Source organism: Gobius niger (assembly GCF_951799975.1).
Source record: "Gobius niger genome assembly, chromosome: 5".
Classification (NCBI taxonomy): Eukaryota; Metazoa; Chordata; class Actinopteri; order Gobiiformes; family Gobiidae; genus Gobius; species Gobius niger.
Genome location: NC_136856.1, coordinates 2,027,945 through 2,037,944, shown reverse-complemented (window position 1 = coordinate 2,037,944; position 10,000 = coordinate 2,027,945). Strand labels below are relative to the sequence as shown.

Here is a 10,000-nt window from a genome sequence, read left to right as displayed (position 1 = left end):
GTAGGAAATGTGGATGAAGGTTAAAGTGGGGGTATTATGCAAAATGGACTTTTTCAAGCTTTCCATCATGTTATCCTGTCACTCCCTCATTAAAAACATGGCTGAAGTGTTGCCTTGGCACATTCACGTATTTCTGAGTAATCCGTAAAAACTCTGATGGCGGCCATTTTAGGGATAGGTTTGCCTGAGTCCTCCTAGGAACGCCCCCACCTCCTGGAGACGCCTCCGAGCTTTCGTCACCAGCCGAGTAACCAACCACTGCTCCTCAGCAGAACCCCCTCCCCACTGATGCCACAGACAGCGTGTGGAGGGGGCGTGTCTAAAGGCTCAGAGGTTCTTAAAGAGACAGAGGCCTATTTCAAGACATTCACTACAGCCATTTTGAGAGAGACATTTTAGACAAGGCAGTTATTCTAATTTACTGCATTTACAGACCAACAGAAGGTTTGTCATCATTGTAGTGTGATATAGACTGGTGCTATGGGACTGACAAAAGCAGAACACCCCCTCTTTAAGGTTTGGGCAGAAATGTCCTGATTGTGAACGTGGCTTTTCCTAAAAGCGGCCGCTCTCCTGATCTTTCGTCATTTTGAGATGTTTTATTAACGGCCTCGTTTATCGACACGAGGTGGTTTTACACATGCAGGCGAGTTTCAGCTCTTTCACCGCTTTGTTTTCCATAACAAAGGCCAAACCGGTCTGACCAGGTGCAGGTTTTGGGACCAAAGCGCTGACCCGTGTCTGATGTGACGTGAACAGACCCTGGCCTCTGATTGGACGAGAGAGTGGACAGTCCTCACTATTGACACGCAGGTCATACGGATTTAATATTTTACAACAACATACGGATGTTCTAAAAGGGGATTTGGTCGATATTAGCATTTAGCCGCTGTTAGCTGGTGTTAGCATAACATTTAGTGGTTTCTTTTCTGTTTTAAAGAGGGGGTATTCTTCTTTTTTCAGTCCCATAGCACCAGTCTATATCACACTACAATGATGACAAACCTTCTGCTGGTATTGCTTGAAAAAGTCGATTTTGCATAATACCCCCCCTTTAATACAGCTTAGCTCGTCTGAATGATTCCATAACTCCACGACAGGGCAGTATTTGTCCACATTGGTTCTCATCGCGACTCTAAGCTCCTCTGTGGGGACGCTGCCCACAACAGATGTGCGTGTGTGGAAACAGAAGTGCGTGTGGGAGTCGACATGTGCACATATCGTATGTGGAACGACGGCTGTTCTTTCTGCTTCATACGTGACAGTTTTTAATTGGTCCTGAGAAAATAATAATAGTAATAATAACAGCATACACTCGTATTGCGCTTAACAAGCCTGTGTTACCAAGTTTCTCAAAGCGCTGCACTGTCATTATTCATTCACTCCATACTCGGAGGTGTAATGAAATGTAGCCACAGCTGCCCTGATGTAGACTGAAGTCATTAATCACTCATTACATTCATACTGGTCCATTGTACATGTTTTTAGTGGTCGGGGCAGACACAGAAAGGCCCAGTTCAGTCATGTGCTCTGATCGTGGATCTATAGGCACAGAAGGGGGAGGAGGGGGAGAGTTCAGCCTGCTGTATGTGAGCTCATGTTTCAGCTTTTCGCTCGTCATGGTTACGTTATCGTCCGTGTAATGGTGTCGTTCTAGTCTTGACGAAAACAACATGGACAAAAACACAAAACGATACACTATATAAATAGATCTGAAGCCAGTTATGGAAACAGCTGGAAATAAAATCATTTTTCTCTGAGATCTGGGTCAGAGCAGTTCGAGGAAAAGCAGCCCGAGGAAGAAGACAATGTTGTTCCCGAGCCGTAATGACAGAAAACACAATGAATCCATCCATCACCTGCACATTCCAGCACCTCACTATTATACACATATTACTCCCGCTGTGACCCCCCCGGTGCCCCCCCCCATTCCTTTAAGGCAATTCCCTTAACCCCTCAACCTTAATCCTCATGACTATTCTCTTCAACATGAGCCATTTCCCAAAGAAATCCATTGATATTTGTGCTGGCAGTGCTCAGTGCATGCTACATGTTAGCCACATGTTAGCCACATGTTAGCCACACATTAGCCACATGTTAGCCACATGTTAGCCACATGTTAGCCACATGTTATCCACATGCTAGCCACATGCTAGCCACATGTTATGCCTAAGTAAGTTGTGTTTCATTCATGAGGAATCACACTGGAATCGAGGCTGTAAACTCTCCTGTCAATGAGATGGCAGGTAACAGTGCATTTACTGCAGTTTGGCTCTACCCAAATCTAAAAGCTTCTAGAACAAAGCGTCAAAAACGAGGATGAAAAAAACAACAAAAGAGTGAAAAAAACCCACAGTAAACAAGCAAACAGACAAAAAACAGACAAAAACCCAACAGAAACACTTCAGAAACGCAGCGGCAATGCAACCAAAAATATGCAATCGTTTTTGTTTAGGTTTTTTGCGTTACACTGGTCTAGAGGCTGTGAACTCCAGTCAAGAAGCTCTTAGATTGGGGTAAAGCTGAACTGGAGATAATGTGCTCGGTTCAGGTGTGGGTTAAAAAGACGCCTGACTCAAGACTTTCCCTCAGATCTCACCCTGAACATTAATTACGACGAACCCTTCCTGGACGACAAAAGCTTTTCTTCTCCAGACGTATTTAATTTCCAGCGGCAGAAGCGGAGCCTGGCCTGAGCCTCGGCGCCGTGACTGTGTGAATGAAGGTGGTTCAGGACCACGGAGAGCTCCACACAGGCAGCGCTGGGCTCGTGTGCAGCTGTGACTGTGTGAATGACGGCGGTTCAGGACCACGGAGAGCTCCACACAGGCAGCACTGGGCTCGTGGCCTCCGTGACTGTGTGAATGAAGGTGGTTCAGGACCACGGAGAGCTCCACACAGGCAGCGCTGGGCTCGTGTGCAGCTGTGACTGTGTGAATGAAGGCGGTTCAGGACCACGGAGAGCTCCACACAGGCAGCGCTGGGCTCGTGGCCTCCGTGACTGTGTGAATGAAGGCGGTTCAGGACCACGGAGAGCTCCACACAGGCAGCGCTGAGCTCGTGGCCGCCGTGACTGTGTGAATGAAGGCGGTTCAGGACCACGGAGAGCTCCACACAGGCGGCGCTGGGCTCGTGGCTGCCGTGACTGTGTGAATGAAGGCGGTTCAGGACCACGGAGAGCTCCACACAGGCAGCGCTGGGCTCGTGGCCGCCGTGACTGTGTGAATGAAGGCGGTTCAGGACCACGGAGAGCTCCACACAGGCGGCGCTGGGCTCGTGGCTGCCGTGACTGTGTGAATGAAGGCGGTTCAGGACCACGGAGAGCTCCACACAGGCAGCGCTGGGCTCGTGGCCGCCGTGACTGTGTGAATGAAGGCGGTTCAGGACCACGGAGAGCTCCACACAGGCGGCGCTGGGCTCGTGTGCAGCTGTGGGACCAGAGCGCTGACAATAAGCGCTTGACAGTTCCGCCTCCCGGTGTTTGGATATAATGACCCCGCGGTGAGTCTCATACATACCAATGGGCCGCGTTCCCATTCGCCGCCTGTGAGGGCCCTCCAGTCAAGGGCAAACACGCTCACCCCCCCCCCCCCCCATCGCCTACAATGAATGTGTGTGTGTAACGAAGGCAGGGGAATATGAGAAACACCACTGGAAAAGCAATATCTTTAAATGCATTAGTGCCTCATGTGAATCCCTCTGAAAAAAAAATCTTGTTTAAACAGCACTAAGTAAGTCCTGCCCCTAGAGGCCATAAGCGCCACTGCAGGTGTCGTACATGTTGTGTTTTTTACTTAATTAATCGTCCGTGAGAGTAAATCCTGCACTGACAGAAAAGACAAAGGGACAGAGGGATATTGTTCATCCAGTTACACAATGGAGATCATTGTTTTCACTCAGACTTGGCTGTAAATACTGTTTAAGTGGTGCTAGCCCACAGTTAGCCTGTTAGCTTCTTCTTCATGTTTCTATTTGTGTGTATTGGTGACTCCAGAGACACAGGGGGAGATGAAAGACCCCCCCAATCATCCCTTTAACACTTGTATCACCCCCTGAGGGACTACGGGAAGCATTTATTAAGGTAAGTTACTGAGTTCTGCTTTAATGTCTAATTCAATGTTTACAGTGAGTGACATGGGGTTTTCCTATTTATTCTACCGCTTTAAATGGAATGATTTGGGAATTATTATGATTTTTGTGTACACATGACTGAGTTATGAAGTTATGATAGTAACTAGCTGGTGATTTATGATTTATACTGACATGGTCCTGTTCACGTTGTGTAGGCCAGGTTTACCTGCTGTGGTGACCACGGATCCGATGGCGAGCTAATGGTCCTAGCCTTGGAGCGGAAGAACCTCTACATCTCCCAGTTCGGGCAGGAGGCTGTGGACAGCCTGTTCACCCTCTCACTCCACACACACACCTGTGTTTTGGACTGTATTAGACTCTTGCTGCACAACTGAACTCTTCTAATCGCAGCAACATAAATCATCTGAACAAACTCTATGCGCGAGCTACACCCAGCTTGTGAGTGTGTGGCTCATATATTACTTACTCTGCAGATTGTACATATTGGGTTTCATATTACTATTATTACTATGTCTCATGTTAAAGCAGTACTAAGTAACTCTTCCCTCTAAAGGCCATAAGCGCAACTGCAGGTGTAGTAGCAAGTTAATTTATTAATTGTCTTGGAGAGTAGATAGGAAAGGCGAAGGGAGAGAGGGTTACTGTGCATCCAATTATACAATAGAAATATTTTTTTTCACTCAAACTTGGCTGTAAATACTGTTTAAAGTGACGTTAGCCCGCAGTTAGCTTTGCCCGTTAGCATGTTAGCTTCTTCTTCGTGATTACATTAGTGTGTATTGCTTTCTCCGCACCGGGGGCAGTCAAGTTGCAAACATGGTTTTCTGTCCAGAGACACCAGGGGGCGATGAAAGACCCTCCAACCATCCCATAAACACTTGTATCACCCCCACAGGGACTACGGGAAGGATTTATTAAGGTAAATAAGTTACTTAGTGCTGCTTTAATTATTGGGCCACTACCTCCGAGAGCTGGACCTAGTCTTCCAATCTAGCCTAACATCAATCCGAGCCACGGTATCCGTAGTACTTAGCCTGGGTATATGCTACACCAGCCTGATTAATTCAGCTTTGAACCCAGAATTTGAGCTTTTACAGGTTTTTAGTTTTTGAATAATTAGCTGATCCACAATCCCAGAGTCACACTGTGTCCACGATTTACATTTCGGCACAGAAAGTGTCAGCAATTTTGACCATTTTTATGGACAAAATGCCTTTATATGAAAACAAAAAATGACAGAAAACATAAATTTTTTCTCATATTTATATCAGTATTTTTCCCCCTGTTCACCGGCTGTGTCTCGCCTTAAATTAAGCCAGTGCTTCTCAATTCCTTTCCGTTACGCAATTGTAATTCTAACAGCCCATGTCGGCTTAATTAACATGGTTGTTAATCATCATTTATAATTAGTGTTGTGACTCTGGGTTTTTCTCATTCAGTCACAGAATAATGTTGTTGTTAATCAATGGGATTTTTGCGAGTGAACCAGCTCCTCAACACGACTGTGGGCCTCGAGAGGGAACAGCGGTGTCTGACCATGGCTGAGGGTCACAGGACAGGAAGTAAAAAACACAGATGGGGCGATGTTGTCTGTCCATGTCTTTCAAAATAGATTTAAGATAGAAGATTCAGCCCCATTCATCGTGATGTGAAATGAACACGTCTCCTCCTGAAGCCGGTTCCTTTACAGGGGATAAAGGCGGGAAGCCCCACGTGTCGTGCATTAAAACCGTCTAACGCACGGCTCCGCGCTGTTTAACCCCTTAACCCCCGGGAAAACGGGCATCGGTTCGACCGGGGGTTAAGGGGTTAATCCTTACTTGGTAAACTCTACTATCCTTAAAGGAACAGGCCACCGTTTTTCACACTGAGATCTGTTCTTACCTGAGCTTAGACGAGTTGATCCGTACCTGTCTGGTCTTTGTGCGTGCCCTCAGTCACACACAAAGATCAAAGATGTTGTTAGCATTTGGCCTCTCCCTGTATATTCCTATGGCTCCAAACGGGGGTGAAGTTAGAAGCGACCGAGCTCTTCCACAAGCACAAAGACCAGACAGATCAACTCGTCTAAGCTCAGGTAAGAACAGATCTCAGTCTGGAAAAACGGGTTCTGTTCCTTTAAGGATAGGATTGGGGTTAGTTTAAACTCGTAGGTGTGTTCGAGATGAGACACAGTTTTACAGCCGACTGCAGACGCTCGGTGTCGGTTAGATTTCTGTCCGACTTGCTCCAGACGGGCTCTGATGTCCCGGGCACGTGGGGCACGAAAAGATGGTGAGACCCCAACGAGAGCAGCCGACTGGATCAGCCGCTGCATCTCTCCAGAGGAACTGCAGCGGCTCCTCGGCCCAGTGCATGACGGGAAAACGCTCACCTGTCCTCACGCTCAGGTGATTGGATACGAGTCTGCTGTGATCAGAAACGTGCTCCTCCCCCCCTCCCCTCTCCTCTTTAGATCTGAACAAATAAACTATGACTGAAACTATTAAAGTTCTGCATCGCCCCTAAAATAGAGCTCATGTTTGATGCTTCTACAGAAAAACTCATGATTTAAAAGGACGTGTTTTATCTCACAAACTTGAACAACAAACACATGGGAAAGTTTTCTCTGATGAAGAATGATGTCTCTGGAGTAAAGGAAACAGAGCAGGAGGTGAATGACTTTTATTTAGGATAAACTTTAAATGAAGGTGATATCTGAACGAGACGCTGCTGATCCGAGGCTCTCGCTCTTCTCTGCATGTGGAGGGTCGGATGGGCTTCAGACTTTTTTCTCCGCCCCCGTTGCGTCGGCTCCTCTCGCCGATCATCCAGGCGAGACACAACGGCATCTCGAACACACCTAGTGTTGTTCTGCCGAGGGGACGTCATTTCCTCTCCACTGATCACATGACCCTCCATCTGCCGCGTCCAGACCCTTCTCACCCACTGGGTGAAACACAGTTCCTTATAGTCAAGTCGCCTAATGGGAACAAACTGCTTCCTGTTCGCCCTTTACACAATAAAAGTCACTGCGTCTCTTTATTTAGACTCTTATTGTGAAGTTTCTCTTTTACCGACTCTACTCGCGTCTCTTATGTTGTTTTTCATTTAGAGTGAGTTTGATTTTGGTCTAAGTCTAATGTTGGATAAATGAGTACCGTAAATTCTCTAATAGTGGCCTGTATTCCATTGGTGGCCGGGTCTCCGACAGTGGCCGGGTCTCTGACAGAGGCCGGGTCTTTTACTAGAAACTATAGCTGTAGAAATATTCCCCATGTTAGGAATTTGTCTCATACTCGTGTAAATGAAAACTCACGTGCAGGAAGTAACAAACTGAACCCGGGCCGAGGGGGACGCTGCAGAGGAGCTGATCCCAGCGTAGCTTTGACACAGATTTAGCCACTTTTCAAACCTCCTGTGACCATATTTGGAAACAGGACAAATGTTGTGTGACCCTCCAGGGTTTTAATAAAGTCTCCATCGCGTCTTCAAAGCACGTCCAGCTGCTCCGTGTGCAGGTCAGTCCCACGCCTCAAAATAACTCCTCCCATCAGCGCGAGCGTCTCGTCTTCTCTCGGGTCAGTCTCATGATCGATCACAAACACAAACGCTCCGTCTAAACTCGCCTTTTACACAAGATAACAACAAATAATCCGGTCCGGTAAAAACGAAACAGAAACCTGCAGTGACACTGATGTCAAAGCTCCGCTAACAGCAACGAAACACTTCCTGTTGTCCCGACAAAATAAAAGGCGTCAATGTTCCAGCCGCTGGGAGAGGGTTTGAAATGTTCATTAATAAATGGACCTAATATTTTAGTTCAAATGGACACAAATCTCGTTTTTCTTCGTTTTCCTGGTCGTCCGTTTTGCTCAAATAGAAATAAAGGCCTGTCTCTAATCGTGGCCTGGTTCCAATAAAGGCCTGGTCCTGATGCCCTTGAGTAAATAAAGGCCCGGGCCTATATTAGAGCATTTACGGTATATTCATTCAGTCTGTTTTCTCCCCCAGTGTGTAATTCAAGTTATATTTGTCATTATAAAAAAATCATGGTAAAATTGAAGTTCAGTTTATAAATGTTTATAATCCGCTCCGCCCTCCCCCACCTGAAACCTTACAATGGCCGAGACAAACGGCCATTTGTCTCTTATAATTCCGGTTCTAAAACTTTGTGGAATCTTCCGTGGTAATTTAAAAAGCATTAAGAAGTTGTCAAAACACGAAGTCTAATTGGCGTGGCGCCTCCTTCTGTCAGCGATCCTCCATCATGGCGGCGAACAGCGTTTAAGACCATATTGTGTGATCTAATGGAGTCGTCAGACTCGGCTTTAATTCCCCGAGTGTCTGAACCGCGCGGCGCCGTGACGGAATCCGCTCCCCCAGACTGACTGCTCCTTCATCACCGCCAGACACCACGCAGCCAGCGCCCAAACATCTGGAACATCTGTGCTCCGGCGTCGGAGAACGGCGGGGCATTAAGTGGGTTAGCAGCGCGTGCAGAACAAGCGCCGAGGCCGGGTTCGAACCGTGTTTTTCTGTCGTTCTTCGGAGGCTGACAGGAGGTGACAGACGAGACGCACGAGGAACAGGAAGTGAGGGCCATGAACAGCAGCTGGAGCCGCTTTACACACTGTAAACACAAACAAAGAGAACAGTGTGGGCTGGAGGAGGCTTTAGTAACACCTGCATCCACCTTAACCAGGGCATTTTCCCCAGTCCAGCTTTACCCAAATCTGGTAAATCTGTTGGTCTGTAAATGCAGTAAATCAGAATAACTGCCTTGTATAAAATGTCTCTCTCAAAATGGCTGTAGTGAATGTCTTGAAATAGGCCTCTGTCTCTTTAAGAACCTCTGAGCCTTTAGACACGCCCCCTCCACACGCTGTCTGTGGCATCAGTGGGGAGGGGGTTCTGCTGAGGAGCAGTGGTTGGTTACTCGGCTGGTGACCAAAGCTCGGAGGCGTCTCCAGGAGGTGGGGGCGTTCCTAGGAGGACTCAGGCAAACCTATCCCTAAAATGGCCGCCATCAGAGTTTTTACAGATTACTCAGAAATACGTGAATGTGCCAAGGCAACACTTCAGCCATGTTTTTACTGAGGGAATGACATAATAACATGATGGAAAGCTTGACAAGGTTGATTTTGCATAATACCCCCCCTTTAAACAAATGATAAGAATTCTATGATCGGCAAAAACAATGTCCATAAACAGGGCTTTGCTTCCCTTGCGCTGGAACAGATCGATCATTTTATAAAACCGAGTTAGACCTGGATTCATCAGCCGACCATTCACCAAAACATCACCAAAATAATAGTAAACAATAACGGAGCGGCAGATACAGCATCATGTGACACGTGTGTTTGTATGAACTCCTGCTTAAAGAGACTAGATGCAAGTTAGCCATTTTATACTCACAACTGCCACCTCAGGTCATACGTGTAACTGCAGCTTCTATATTAATGACGGCACTTCCGACCTGAATTAACACCTTTCTGAGAGACAGGATTTTAGAGGCAGTTGTGGTGAACAGGAGCTTATTTGAGCTCATTCTAACATGAGGACATGGAGGAACACGTAGGGGGAGGAAAATACAGAATTTTTACATTTTTAAACTCTGTATAGTCACTTTAAGGCGTTTACATCGTAATTTTATTTTAGCAGGAAAAACAGGGCATCATTAAAAGTTATTTCTTACTTATGTTGTGAATATGGAGCTCAAATGTAATGACTGATACTGGGATGTTCCCTTGATATTTGGAAAGTAACTGTATCTAAATACTTTCAAATGAAAGTGTAACTTTACCAGAATACAGTTACTCTAAATGAGTATTCGAAATACATGTATTTAGTTACTCCCCAACACTGCGCCCCATATGCCACGTATATGGTGAAGAGCAAAATCATAAATTAAATAAAAACTGAAGCC

General features: G+C 46.5%; 1 long non-coding RNA gene across 1 annotated transcript in view; it reads right to left on the bottom strand.

Annotated features, from left to right (window-relative positions):
- Positions 1-10,000, bottom strand: part of LOC306962939 — a 935,443-nt gene that overhangs the window by 570,875 nt on the left and 354,568 nt on the right. The window lies entirely within an intron of this gene.